The sequence below is a fragment of the Lonchura striata genome, chromosome 4 (genome assembly GCF_050655825.1).
Source record: "Lonchura striata isolate lonStrDom1 chromosome 4, ASM5065582v1, whole genome shotgun sequence".
Taxonomy (NCBI): Eukaryota; Metazoa; Chordata; class Aves; order Passeriformes; family Estrildidae; genus Lonchura; species Lonchura striata.
In genome coordinates this window covers 45177485-45193086 of record NC_140706.1, presented here as the reverse complement: position 1 = coordinate 45193086, position 15602 = coordinate 45177485, and the positions used below count along the sequence as shown (strand labels likewise).

Genomic DNA, 15602 nt, shown 5'->3' with positions numbered 1-15602 from the left:
GCAATTGCCCTCGTCATGTGCAGCCAAGCCAGAAGAACAGCATGTTTATAGAAACTGTCCTTAAGAGCGATTGCCTCTTGAAGGAGTAGAGCCCATATAAGAGAAGTGGGACTGTCTCCAGCCAGCCCTGGGAGACGATGCTGAGAGCATATTGAAAAGCTGTCTTAAGCAAAAGCTTGCCAGTTTAACAACTCTGTTCACTGTTCCTATTGCACAGTGGGCTCTTTGACGCAATAGAAAGAGCTGCCTTTTTTTTTTTTTTTTTTTTTTTTGCTTCCTCTTAAATCCGCCTGGCCAATTTAAAGCTTGTGGATATTTCTTCCCCCTCGGGGAAAGCTTATGTGAGGATTTTCTTTTTTAACAGTTCATTCCATGAAACCATTTTTTTTCCTTGTTTGCTGTTAGAAAATGTTGGAGCTGAACATAAGGCTTTCACTGCAGGTCAGTGACTGAACTCTTGACCAAAGCATTTAACATTTGAGTGTTGCTTTAGTAAGCACTGTCGTTTTGGAGGAAAAAGCAAGTTAATAAGGTTGTATCGTGTGAGTCCATGTGTGCCTACTACTGGAATAGGAATCTTTTTACATCTCCAGTGTCCGAGTTCTGTGTAGATGAATTTACAGTTGTTCTTTTGTAGACAAATGTACTGAATATTTTAGTGAGAATGAGGTAATATCAGTTAAGTCTATATTATCTAATTCCTGAATGTCTACTCCCATAAAATTCAATAAATCATACTGTGAATTTCAAATGTATAAAGTTCTTATCTTTTTATTTTGAAAGGATTATATTTTTGAGTTTTAATATTTAATTTCTTTTTTATTTCTTTTCTGCACACTTTATTAGGAAGTGTGTTATTCCTGGGCACATGCTGTCTGAAGGAAAGGTAGTTATTTGCTATTTTGTATTTCTTCTTAGCTTGCTATCAAGGGAACTAAGAAAGGATGTAGGCATATTGTTAATGTCTCTCTTCAAGCTGTATTTGAGGTAAGGCAATTTTTTATTCTTGTCTCTGAAGTTAGAATATGAAGTAGATGCAGTATTTATTTTCTTTATAGTTACTAAGATTATCCTGTTGCTATTTGTTTTTCTTATTGATAAAATTTGTTTATACTTGTCATAAAACTGTTCCTTGTCTATGTGAGACTTAAAATCCTCTATTTTTATTTCAACAATATCTACTACATATCTGTATGTTCCTATGAGCTTGTATTCTCTGGGTCAATGAAAGATCATTTTTTGTAATTGCTTTGGTTTTTTCCTCTATGCTTATCACATTGTGTGGGAGTGAGTGGATTTCTTGCCCTGGGTGGGCAATTCTTATGCAAACTTTGTAAAACTGAGTTTCAAATTGTTTCCACTGTGAATCACTTTCCTTGTAAGAGGATGACTTTTATGGTAATGTTTAACTGGAATAGACTTGTTTTCAAACATATACAATGTACTTTTTGTGTATTCTTTTTTAAGAGCAGTCCAAATAAAATAGTTATTCATATCAAGCTGTTTACTTCCTTGTCTACTTAATGTTGCTTCTTACAGGAAGTATATAGCTTTAAAAGGTTGAATCATTATTTATGTGCATCAGAATAGCTGAAAGGTGTCACTGCAACATTGCCCAATGCAACTGCATTGAAAATAGATTTGTGTGGGAAACCAATATTGGTGGGCTATGATTAGTGCATGGGGAATTAGAAAATACTATTTCTTGTTCATATTTCTTTTCAAGCAATTTAAGAGCTTGCCATTCAAGGGATGTTATTTTTTCTTTTCTGTATCAAGGTTACAGTTTTTATAAGTCAAGATTTTTGCTCATGTTTTCTATAGTTTTCTCATTATTTAAATCAATCCATCTGAATACTTGGGGCATCTCTTACAAGGGGAGTCTGCATCTTTTAAGGGAGACATGCTGTACTGCACTTTTGATTCACCAAAGTGTTTTAAATCTATCTTGTTTGGCTCCTCACATCTCTGAAGCTGTTTACTGTTTGAATTCCACCTAGTGATAGCTCCATTCAGAAGTATCCTTTAACAGTTTGTCCAGAAGTTTTTTTTTGTTTGTTTTGTTTTTTGTTTGTTTGTTTGTTTGTTTTTTGGTTTTTGGGGTTTTTTTTTTGTGGTTGTTTTTGTTTTTGTTTTTGTTTTTGTTTTTTACTTGGGATGGGGTAAGGAATGATAGAGGGCAGAGTTACAAAGTTGCAGTAAACTATTTTTCATTTTATAGAACAAAGGTATTTACCACTATAAGCACTTACAATACTCAAATGAGTAAATTAATTCTAAGATGTTTTAAAACCCATTGAGGCTTAACTTTTTTTAATCAACATTACACCAAATCTTACTATTTTTTGTCATCTTATTTTTTGGAGATATGAATCCATATCCTGTCACAGTGCAAATACACACTTTATGTCTGCAACCTGTTTTCTGCTCTCAAAAAAAAAACTTCCCTTATTCCCAATTCTTAAAGTTATCTCAAGTTGAATGTTCCTTAAAAAAACTTAAAATTAGCAGTATAATAAACTAATATAGTGTTTATATAACAGGTTTTCTGAACCTTTTTCTGAAAAAATAAGTTAGAATCTCTGATTCACCATCACTGGCATAGGGTGTATTGGGTTCCCCTCTTTCCCTTCTGATTTCTGGTTTGTGAGGTAGCCAGTACTGCTTTTCAAATACAATCTTATTAGAATTCCACCATGATGTGTTGACATTTCTATGGACATTGCCAGAAAACATGAATGGGGAAAGAGGGTAAGTGATGTGGGTGGCTTGGTGTGTTCTTTGGGATCTTTGGAGTTGATGCAATATCTTACTGGATTCCATCCTTCTTGCTTTCCAAGAGTTACTGGAAGATGGTTTTTTTTCCCTGATGTTTGGGGAGTCAGCCTTCTACCTAGTCAATTTAGCAGAGCTCATGGCTTGCTGTATTTCTCCTTCCATGCCCCAGGCTGGGTTCCTGTTAACTGGGTGCTTGTTTTCATACCCTTGTGACCTGGTCTGTGTCTTGCCAAGGAAAGGCTAATTAGTCTAAACTATGCACAAGTCAAGACAGGTTACAAGGAAATGCACTATGAACTTTTGTTTGTAACAGTTAAAATCAGCAATGCACTTAGAAACAATTATGAAATATATAGACAAAAAACATAAGGCAAAAATGCTCAATCTATTTACACCTAGCTTCTATTTTCTTTCGCCTTGTCCTGCTGACTTGACCCTTTTCTGACAAATTTTTTTTGTTTGCATGCAGCTTACCTTTCAGGTCATATCTACAGGAGAAAGCCTGCTCACAAGCCTCCATCAGTTAGTTACCCTCTGGTGAGAGAAAGCTCTGTCACATCACATCTTTGTCCGCACCAACATACCTCAGGTCATTTTCTGATTCTTGAAGAAACTCTCATTTTTTATTCAGTTACGCTACAAAAGTTTTCGGACAGTGAAGTGTTAATCTTTCATCCCCAGTTGTTTAATTTGTGTCTACCCAGATAAGATGTCATCATTGTCCTTAATGGTTTCCTTGTTAGAGACTGACAGACACCTTCACTAGTGTATGTGTTATATTCTTATACTCGACTGGTTAGTCAAAATAGGAGTAAATGTCTTCAGCTCCCTTTGGGACTTAATTTTCAGAAAAAATGTCTTCATGGTGAGCTGTATTCTCAATGAGTAAATTAACACATTCAATGTTGTGCAGAGCTCTGTCTTTCTTCTGACATGGAGACAGAAAGTTGTCAGAAGATAGCAGAGAGCCATGTGGATTTTTGATTGTTTTGTTTTGTTAAGGTAACTCAGTTTTAGATTAGTTTACAGTTCTGGATTCTGTTTTCAGGTTCATCATCAACAGGTTTATGTGTTTTAGGCTAAACTGTACTATGCTAGCCCAGTTTCATGCCAATGTGAATGTTCTTAAGAGTACATAGCACATTGTTACATTAGTACATTGCACATGAGGTCATTGTTTAAAGATCATCTAGTTCCAATCCCCCTGCCATAGGCAAGTACACCTTCCACTAGATCATGCTGCATTGCTTTGATAACAGAGAAATGTTATTTGGTCAGTTGGACATGAGCATCATCTTCCTAAAGTAACAGAACAGTGATAGAAACTTACTGAAGTTAAATTCCCAGAACTCTTTTTTCATTTTTCCTCTCTATTGTGTGTCTAACAGTGGTTTGGCAATTTACTGGCAAGAAGACATGGAACAATATGCACTCCAGCAACCTTAGAACGGTATGTAGATACCCCTGGGAATTGTTTCGACGGGAGATGGTTGAGGCAGCAAGAGGTTTCTGGCTTGCTATTTCTTAAAAGAATTTTTTTTTATAGCTCCGGCTATAAATAGTTGACAGTTCTTAAATTGAATAATCCAAGCTTCCTTTCCAGGATAAGAAACTGGATCAAGATTTTCAAAGCCAAAAGTCTGCAGCCCAATATATCTATTAATCATCTGCTTATAATTTTGCTCAGATTTTGAGGCAATTCTCTTATTGTTCTTGTTTTGTGTATGGTGAAAAGACTCACACGGAATCTTGCCAGTGGGCCAGTGGCAGAACCAAAAGGGGGACCTATATGTCCTGTATTTAAGGACAGAGTTTTTCCTACTAGATTATCTTTTATTGTGTACCCACATTTAGAAATTAGAATCACTTAGTTTTCAAACCAGCTGAACAATCTGTAACTCCAACTGGTTTACTAAGAGATAATTTCTTTTGGAAATTGGCTTAACAAAAAATTACAGGCCAAAATGTTCAAACCACATGAGTGATTGGCTATCCAAAGGCTTCCCAGGCACATGCACCAAGGTAGAGAGCTTCAAAGAGTTTCATGTTACCCAGACCAGTACTGACAGTCAGTGGTTTGTGTTGCATTCACATCTTTTGCTGGGATGTGAATGGTACAGGTTAAGGAGATGTTATGTCACCTGTGCTGCCATTCCTGCTACCAAGGTGGTACTTCAGCTACATCTGGGAGCGCAGAATGTTTCAGTCTTAAAAGTTGGATTTTAATGCTTGTATAATTTTAAGATTTTTTTCCAGCACTTTCCCCTATGAATTGATTTAATAGAAGGTAGTTATAAAAGTTCTGGGCATGATCATAACAGAGTTAGACAGAGCTACATGTGCCAGGGATCAATGGTAATCACTCAGTGAACTAAGTGGCTTCCAGTTTTGAAGGGTGCATTTGGTTTATTTTTATTTTTTAGCTTTTGTAGCCAGTCACACAACCCCTAACAGGACAATTAGATTTCAACTTGTCCAGACCAGAGTATGTCTATATTTGCGTTCTTTGCATTCATGTGTCCTACAACTGATATTTTCATTAGCATTTACAATGACCACATACATACCGACTTTCTTCACAGAGGGAAACTTTGAGGTGTATTGATTTTGAAAGGAGGAGCTTTACATCAAATAGTCTTTGCCATGTGTGCTTTTAATGTGGAGCCAGTATTTTAGAAAAGCACTCCTCTTTAGTTAGAATAGTCTGAAAATAGAAGTAACAGTTCTGAAACACCCTTTGTACACTTTGTATTATTTTATTTGTGAGAAAGTGTAGTCTCTTGATTTCAGGGAAGAGATTTTAAATAAATGTTAGGAAAACTTGTAAAAAGTTATTAGCAAAATATAAAGTGGTGTGTATTGTGAATCATGTTACCTGCACCGCTTTTTTCTCATCATTCTACTATTAAGTAAAAAAACTGTCTGAATATGTAACACATCATAACGTTACCTCTAATCCTAGCAAATTTAAACAGAAATATTTTAGATTAATGAACTTACTGTGAAAGTAGTGGTTGCTAACTTAAAAATTGATACAGAGATTTGTTTGAGCCACAGGGATAGAAAACATGCCACTGATCTTTCAATTTGCAGGATAGTGTAAGGTGATTTATGAGATAAAAGTCAGTGGAGAAGTTTTCTGATGCTTAATTGAACCATGTATATAAATTTATGAATTAGTAAGCTATCCAAAAATATAGCAGCTTTCTCTGAAAATTGTTCAGGAAATGAAAAGCACTTACATAATGTTAAAGGAATGAAAGGAAAATTTCTTAGCATTAGAGAAAGGAAAATAAAGCTTCACTCTAAAATCCTTCGGAACTAACTACACTAAGAAACTAGATCTTTGCAAATGTAAGGTAATGCAAATCTGTTTTGAGGGCACATCTCAGAACCCCTTAAAAGTATTGTTATGAATTGGTGGCCTTAGTTTTCAGATGGGGACAAAAAAAGTTTAGAATTAAATGTCTGTGAATGCTTGCATTTGTCCAGTGTGGTTTAGACTTCATTTTTTTCCTTGCTGTTGGATTTGCCTTTTGCTATGACAGCCAGGTGGAAGAAGCTGACGAAGGTTGCTGTTACATACCTTCTTTGCCAGCAATTCCATGGAGTGGCAGGAGAAACAGAGCTATATGGGGCATGTGGATGTGCTGTGCACGCCCGCTGCAGGAGTATGTGGGAAGCAGAGCACATCCATTTCACCAAAGCACCTCTTATACTGGAGTGCTGGTTCTTCCTGGTTAGCACAGGTGGGCAAGTGAGCCATGTCCAAGGAAAACGTAAGCTTTTTTTAGAGATTTTACAGATGTATGTGACAGAATTTTTCCAGTAAACTCAGGGCCATAATTTTCTTACTTTATTTGCAGTTCCTCTGCTTGAGTTGAAAACGGGCTCATCTGCTGGTAAAGCTTTTTGGTTTTCCTAGGGTACTTGTCCATACTCAGATTAGAATCTTTTGGTCTATTAACTACTACTAAGGTCAAAGCTTCAGAGCCCAAGTGAAAAAACTTGTCTGGCAACTACTTAGTAATCTTGTAAATCTATTAAACATCAGGAGCAAGAGACACAAAGGTGTGGATTAGAGTTATGAATTATAATTTAAAATAAAATCTCAATTTTACCTCTTTCCTAGGAGAAAGAAGCCTGTAAAATGCATTTGAAAAGGCTTTGTATCTCTGTTGGAACCCTCTGGCATTTTACTGAAGTAATCTTCATTTGTTTTCTAACCTCCATCACTGATTTCAAGGATTTTTCACTTGTTTAATATTACACTGTGATTTCACTTTCATGCAACTTCAGCATGCCCTTTATGTGGGTCACATATGCCTCGTCCTCCTCTATAATGGTCTAGGATTTCTAATTATTTCCATATTCATGGAGCTCAGTCACCACACAGCCAATTGAAACAGGCAGGCTGCTCAATGTCTTTTCCACTCCAGGAGTAATTTAATCAGGGAGTGACTGCATTATTTTGTCAGAGAGCTGAACTGTGCGTGCCAGGTGATCTGCAGCGGAGAACAGCATCATTATTAAAAGGCTTAGACCTTCCATGCCATTTGTGCTTCTCCGACTTGTAGTGCAGCTAACGGTACTGTCCTGATGTTTTTTCTCATATGCATGATTCAAATGTAGTCAGAGGAGGTAGAAAAGAGGATGGGTGAATCAGGGGATTGTATTTATACTGCATGAGACTGAGTTTCAAAGATGTTGCGTCCTGTGAGATCCTTCATCACTGCTGCATTTGTTTTACAGAAGTGCTGGTACTCACAGAGCAGATAAAGTATATTTCTTTAGTTTCCTTCTGAAGTTCCAACCTATAGTTACAAAATCTTACATGGAAATTTGATATTGGTACATCCCCACATAAATATTTCAACTTTCATAAAGCAGCAAAGGAGAGATTTGGGGGAAAAGTCATCTGGAAGTCCTTGCATCCATTATAATTTTCATCTGGGCTGATTAATGTGCTTGTACAACCAGAGGGAATAGGTAAGCCTTGGCTGTCACAGGTACCTTAGATCTATGAGGATTTTCTTCCATTGGGAAGAGCTAAATGGATGTCCCTTGCTATCAAAGGGAGTCCAAGGGAAGGGTAAGCTCTTTTCCAGAGCAACCAAGGAAAGACAGAAAGTATGAGTGAGGCAGATCACCAAGAGCTGGTGTCAAAAACAGTTGTGCTGTGTCAATTTCTTGATGCTGGTGACTGTTATTTAGACAAACGTCAGGTACAGGTGACAACAACATTTTTCTTTGGAGTCCCTGGGCTGGATTACAAGCTTGTGGGCATGATTTCATAATAGAAGAATGGCACAGGTGAGATGAAAATTGCTTTGGGAGTGCCACTGCAAAACTGTCCTAAATACCCTTTCAATCTGGTATTCTATGATTATATGATTGCTCAGTAAAACTTTTCTGCTGTTTCTTTTAGGAGCTGTATTTTCACTTTTATATTGTCTTTCAAAAAAAAAATAGAGATTGAAAAAATCTATGGATTCAAATAATTAGAATCAAATTTTATCCAATTCCTCCCAGCTGAGTACAGACCATCATTAAGGTTATTGGTGATAAAATCATTTGGCTCTTAAAGAAGTCTGTCTAACTGATTCTTGAACCTTCACAGTGGCATGTTAAAAGCTTTTACATTGGTCTAGACTTCTTTAGTTTCTTGGTTTCCTCACTGCAGCTGCCATGGGCATCTTCAGTCTGGGCACGTTTTCCCCCTCCTATCTGAAGTAAATATTTTCCAATTAATATCTATGATAACGTACTCGTGGAGAGAGACAAACTCCCACCTTCCCACCTTCCAGAGGTGATATTCTGATATAGAGGTGAATTCTGATCTTTCACCTTGAGATCCTAGATCTGACATCTAGGAATTGATCAGGACTATCTTCCAGACCAGTTTCCAGACTCTTTTGCCTTTGGAAAGATACTGGAACCTGCATGCGGTAACCTAGAAAGTACAATAGTGTTTGGAAAGTTCTGATGTACTGCACGCTAATCACCTCAATGCACTGAGAGCTTTTGCTCTTTCTTACAGTGTTCTTTTGTTTTTACTCCATGGGCTTTCTTCAAGAGAGGACTTATTTCCCTAGGTGAAGGCTGTAGTGTACTTTTGCCTCCTGTAGGATACAACTTCTGAGCTGTTGGTCCTCAGCTTATGATACACACTTCCTATTAAACTTTTGGTCTTTCTCATCAAACTGATGTGTATGATCAGTAGCAGTTCAAGGCAAACATTTCAGATCTCTTAGGACTGAAACAACAAAGCCAAGCCAAAAAAGTGTTACCAACACTTTTTATATTGCACAGGGCAATTTCCATTCAGCTATACCTATTTCTTGGCTTTGATATTACATATTTTTCTTAATTTTGATCTCTTTTTAATTTTTTATCCTCTTTCATCTTGCTGGTGATCCAGATTAAAATGAATTTCCTTGAATTTCTCAAGACTGCATCAAGGTAGAGGAGAAGAATTTCTAAATTGCACTGTTGTTTTTCAGATCAGAAAGCAACTATGACATGAAAACTTATCAATAGAGATCTGTTGCAATTCACAGAAGAAAAAACAGCTGATGTCTTTGTGTTGTGATACCTATGCCAAAATTAAGGCCTGAGTCTGCATTTGATTCCACATAAACTGCAGCTAGAATTGGATTTTTGACAGCCTCCCAAGCTAAAACTGACATGGAGGTGCTTTTGATTTAACAAGTTCTGAAATAGCTGTTTTAAAATTAATCCCAAGAAGGCTGAGGTGATACAGGAGGTAACACAGAAATTAAAAGTTTCTGTCTTTTCCAGTGTATTATTCATCAATCCTAGGATACCAAACTGGGCTGCAGTATCACCACTCTGATATATTGACACATTGTCAATACTGCACCTCTGTGTTCCCATCTATTGAATAATCCTATTTAATGCACAGAAATATCAATTTATACTGAACTCTGGTCGGTCCCAGTAATTGAATTTTGACTCCTGCTGAGACAAGACAGCAACTGTATGTTGTTATTATGTTTCTGCCTTTTTGGTGCTTCATACTTTGTGTCCTCATACCTCTCTCCAGAACACAGTCCCTTATGCTGAATATCTGCTTTGGTCCAGGTTTTCACTAAGTGGACAGCCTCCCTCTTAGGCTGGCCTAAATTGTGATGTACTTACCACAATAATTTTCAACTTTCCTCAGGTATTTCACTATGTGCAGTGCTGGCAGCCTGAACTTGATGTCTCTTTCCAGAGTTCATTTGATTTCTCCTATTTTTTCCTCTGTCTTGATGTCTGATTAGTTTGATACAGTTTACATAACTGTATTGTGATGTTAACTGCTTATCTCTGAGCAATCCAAGACATGCAGACCGATATTGGATTTTCAGTGGAATAGTAACTGGGGAAGAGGTCTGGTTTGTCTTCATAAATATATTCAGATATATTCAGTCTTCACAGATATATTCAGAACCTATATTATCATACATTATTTGTGCAAGGATAGGCTGAAAAGCTTCTGAAAGATGGAAAACAAGAATCAGTTCCTATGAAGTGATGTTGGGGTGCTTGGCAAGCAGTGTAGATATGTGCCATGGCCCTGAGCTTCCACATGGTAGAAGGAAACACAGGCTGACAGAGATCACAGAAGTTAGACTGATAACCTATAAGGAACTGGCAAGATCCTCTTCAGTTTCTGCAGAGGAATCTGGGTGCAAGCTTTTTAGAGATGTTTATTGGTCTCTGTCTCAGGAGCTCGGTTTGGAGTCCAGAGTGCTGAGCTGAGGTGTGCTTTTGGTCAGAGAGCAAGCGCAAATTTTTGCCAGAAATTTCCTCAGAAAATGATTATTCCATATGGTTTGTGGGAGATATCTAGGCTATGTTTTGACCTTATATTTCAGGCTCTGTTACTGCTTACCATGGCAATGGGAACATAAGTGGGGAAATGCTGGTTGTAAATAAGCACTGATACCTCTGATTCAACTGCATCATGACACAGGTGACTAGGATTGTCTGAGATGCAGAGCTATGGGCCTGGGGAGGGAGGCAGTCAAAAAAGTGTATGGGGAGGCAGAAAGCCACATAGAAATTCCTTCCTGTGGTCAGAGAGAAGCACTAAACTTTCTAAGATGAAGATATGTGGGGATGTGTCCTTTCTGACTCCTTTTTTCCTGCCCTGTTTTATAAGTTCCAGTAAACAAATAAAATATGTTCTCTTTTTGATGTAGCTTGGCTGAGTCACTACATTTCATAACAGTCAGAGGTGCCCAGAAAGTTTGTTGTAGCTGGATTCAGGCCTATTGGACTCGCTCAGATAAATATACTTGGTAGAAAGAAGAGTATTAAGAGCTTTCTAACCCAGTCTACCTTTGGGAAGATCAAAAGCTGGTAGAGGCTGCACAGAGAAAATAGGAGAGCAAATTGAGCGAGGGTCCCTGTGCACTCATCACTCCTTCCTTGGAAGAGGTGTGCTTCTCCTCCAGGCCTTGTTGAGCTCTCTAAGGCTTTCCTGATGTTCTCTGCAGATACGTATGCCTTGAACATGTGGGGAGTTTTGTTGTTTTGTTGGGGTTTTTTTCCCAAACACAGTTCAGAATCCAGGCCAGCTGCTACAGCTGCTTCCTTTCAGCAAAACCACTTCAAACCACGTTGAGGTTTTGTAGCTCTTTGTAGCTGCAAACCTACTCACAGGCAATTTCCTCACATTACAAGGGTATTTTAGCAACATAGTAATTCTAAGTGGCTGCACAAATTCCCTCATCTTTTGTCTCCATTTGTTTACTCCTCACTTCTTTGTTCCAAACATTTTTTTCCACTCCTTTAGCAAAGCAAAGTGAGTCCTGTGCTCCAATAAGGGTATATTAATGCTGATGTGTTACAGTGAGCTCATGGGCACTCTATTTCCCCTGTCCCTGGGACCCTGTGACTCTGATCAAGATAAACCTGGACCCCTCCTTTCTGCCCCAACGGGGTTAGCAGAGAGCCAGGGAAGTCCACCCTGTCCAAAGTCTGTATAGACCCCTGACATTTCCTGTTCGTCCTCTTTTGCCCTGCTCTCCACATGGACACCACAGAATAAAGAGAGCTGAACCAATGTATATTGGGGTAAGAGCCTCTTTTGGAAATCTTTGCCATCTCCTGATATTCCTCCCCTCACAGCCTCGGACCTCTGGGCTAGCCTGATATTCAGGGGGCTGTGTGAGGGGGGGAACATCACTGATGGAAGAGACTGGAGGAATGCCTGAGGACAGTACAATCCATAATTTAACCCAGTCCTTTCTGATTCCTAGGCTGAAGGTTTCAAGTTTAGGCAGAGTGGTTCTTGTTTTCACAACCATATGGCTTCTTTGCATAAATGTGGTCTGAGCATTAAGCATCAGCAATCAGAGCCTGCAAACAGCCTGATGCATTAGGAAATCTACTGTGCTGCTTGTTTACCTAGACTATAAATGTCACCTTGGCAAGTGTTCTCCTGTCTTGCATACACGGTTTGTAAGCTGATTGCTGAGTTTAAATGGCATCAGCTGGGTAATGAATTTTAAGGTTTGTGTTTCTGTTCTTTAGTGACCCTGTGCACATCACACGAAGGTGCAAAGCACCTCTGAAGCTCCTTTCAGATATTCAATCACAGTGTATGTGCTGAGCTAATCAAAGGTATTTGACATTTTGATATTGAATTGATGAACTAAGGACTAAAAGAAATATTACTGTAATTTTCAATGAAGTCAGGGCATGGACTGGTCTAAGTAATGGCTCTGGTCAGATTGTCTACTTGCAATGTGCATTCAGTTACTACTGCTGAACTGATGTTTTGGACTGACAAAATGCTTTACAAAGAATCCGTACTGATTTATATTCAGTAGATAATACTGTTCTATGCCTTGAAAATATTTTTTTTTCCCTTTAAAAATGAAATTAAAACTTCCTCAATGAATCTTTATGACCTTGGTAATAATTTAGATATTCCATTTAGGTGATACATAGATACCATAGATACTCTTTGCATTTTTTTTCTGCTAAGCAATCTGGGAAATAAGACAAAACCAAAGTGTCCTGATCCCAAATCACAATGGTATTCTAGAATAAAAGGGAAAATTGTTGAGAACATTCCCGCTTATACGGGGGAAAGTAGCAAAAGTTAACTAAATGCATCCAGCTATGAGGCTTTAAAAATAATGTTCATGTTGTGTCTGCACCTTTGAAATCTACCAAGGATGCATAAAATCAGGTGTGTGAAAATGTTTTTTTTCATCACTACAGCTGATTTGCTTTTAGTAGGATATTACAATTGTAAATTCTTTCTCGTTTGATTTCTCAGTAGTTACTGAAGTCAATAGTGTGACTTCCTCATGTTATCTGACAAGTATTAATAAAGTGTTGTGTCAGTGTTCCTGATTTTATGTTCCCTTGAATACAGAGTATTTTGTCTATGGCACAGGTTAGTATGTCTTGATGGTTTTTGGTTACTGTAGAACTAGTACTACACATTACGTATGTTCCTTTTCTAGTATCATGTTATCTTTACCTTAACTCCTTGTAGAACTTCCTTTTTTTTCAAAGGAAAAAATATAGTGACCATCCCAGTAAGAACCTTTTAGTAAGATTTTTTTTTTTTTTGGTTACGTGTCCATATCTCTCTAATAAAATGCAAAGTTGAGCTCTACTTTAACAGTGAACTATCTCCTTTTAGCATCTCCTTTCAAGTAGTCTGTGCACTGTTTTAGTTGTGTGAGAAACCTTATCTAGATACCTCATTGCTACCCTGGTGAAAAAACCAGTGTGTCCTTTAGAAAGCCTCCTCAGTGCTCCCAGGCATGGATGCAGTGTTTCCAGCTGAGATTGATCAGGTGTTTATTACACCAGGAAATGGACGTGCTGGGCTCTTCAAAATTGTGTGCTTCTGGTGTAGAAAGTATTTAAACTGTACAACTGGGCTGTCTTCTGCAGGTGTGGTGGAAGCATTTTCTCATAATTTTGTGATTTTTTTTCTGGTCAGCTTTGCAGACCGAAGTGGACCATGCCTGAGAACTGACCTGTCTAATGAGAATAGCCTGCATCTTGCAGTGTTGTGTCAAAGTGTGGGTTTGAACTGAAGGATGACTGTGTTTTGCCAGTGCTTTGGAGCCTGAGCAGTTGAACTTTATTTCTTTGTGGGCCATAAAATATGCTGCTAACAAATGCTCTGTTGCATGAGCCTCTAGTGCAGTGGGTACTCAGAGAAAGGTTAGATTGAGCTACACTGGAAAAGGAGGCTGCCTTAAAAAAAAGTCTTCCCACCCATTATATCTAGTTATCTTTAGTTTTGCTTTTGGCTGACATCAGGGACCCATATCTAGAGGGACTTCCATGTGCAGCATCTGAGGAAGCCACTCCCAGCTGCTCCTCTTGTCTCTCTTCAGGCTGGGAATCTTTTTCTGCCTGTGCTAATGGATATAGAAGGCCCATCCTACAACTGCCTGGGGGTTTTATGTGTAGCTGCACTTCTTAAACTGCAGTTTTCTGCTCATAATGGAGAATGTGCATGGAGGGAGTGAACTTCATGGGGCATCTCTTCTGGAAGTCAAGAAGGATTGTGTAGAGCCTCCACCCAGCAAATGGTGCATACATCAAAACAGTCATCCTGAGGGTGTGCCTTTCTTAAAAGAAGGAGGTGAAAAATGAGGCTGTGAGATCACGGCAGGGATATTTACCTCACATTTGCTCTTCAAATTCCTCCTAGTGCTCCTGTGTGGCACACTCATGTGAAATTCCCTATCTGCCAACAAATGAGGAACATCACTGTGTAGCTGCAATATCTGCACAGTATTTAGTTTTAGACTCCTGATTTTAAAGGCTAGATGAGATTACAGAGTTCTAATTTCAAGGTATTTACCATTTTCTTACCGTTTTTCCTCTGGGCTGGAGTCACAGTTTGTACAATATTTAAGGTTTCCAGGCTGATTGCCAGCACTAATGCATTATTGCAGTACACCAGCCAAGTTGGTTCTGCCAGGGTCTCTGAAGTGGCCTGCACATCTGTAAGGGAGAAAGAAGAAGCTATGGGTCACCATCTGGTATTTGATGCCTTGCTGTCATACAGATTCATTGAGAGCCCAACTGGACCTGACTTCTACTGTGCAAAGTGTTGAACAGTAAGGAACACAATTGTTCTGGGAAGGTTTGCTGTGGAGAGATAGAAAATAGGTAGGCAATGCACCTAGAGAGCGTGCAAGGAGTGATAGGAAATTGTGTAGCTTTTATCTGGAGTAGACTCCACTGCTTGGGAGCCTGGACATTCTGAAGAGAATGCAGCAAGACCCCACATAGAGCAGTTGACTCTAACATCACTGATAATTATGGCAATATTTTCCTCTGGAAGTTGGGATTAAATTGCTTTATTTCTTTAACCATCTGTTTGAAATAGCTTCTTACTATCTTTTTTCTTTCATCCACAAATTACTTTTATATCAATATGCCACATTTTGCTATTCTAAGAGTTTCTCAAAGGCTTGCTATGTTTAGGCTTATAATAATGGATGTGTGCATGACTTCTCAGCTGGCAAGCAGCTTGTTAACTCAGACTGGTGCCTGGTTCTTGCATCTTTTTATACTTTGAGTCAACTGTATCTTTTTAGGTAGAATATCTGAAATAAAGCAGAAGTAGGTGTATAAAACTAAAGGGGAGGCCAAGAACATCTGATTTTCATTATATTCTTTCCCTTTTGTGCTGAGTGCATCTTGGGTGTGTTGAACTTGTCAGAGATACACTGAACTATTGCACTGTACAGGTTGGCTGAAGTCTTGTAATCCTGTAAAAGTAACTGAAGTTATAAATAAACTGTATAAACAGTAGGATACTGGAT

General features: G+C 38.3%; 1 protein-coding gene across 8 annotated transcripts in view; it reads left to right on the top strand.

Moving 5' to 3' along the window:
• CSGALNACT1 (chondroitin sulfate N-acetylgalactosaminyltransferase 1) overlaps positions 1-15602 on the top strand; it is a 47283-nt gene that overhangs the window by 5308 nt on the left and 26373 nt on the right. For 2 of the 8 annotated variants that reach the window (XM_077782948.2, XM_021532623.4), the window contains exons 1-2: positions 28-441; positions 919-987. The gene's annotated coding sequence lies outside the window, so the exon portion shown is untranslated. Of the gene's footprint in view, positions 1-27; positions 533-918; positions 988-3247; positions 3368-4166; positions 4229-15602 lie in introns of those variants that run through there. The other 6 variants (XM_085578927.1, XM_085578930.1, XM_085578928.1 and 3 more) reach the window with 6 other exon arrangements.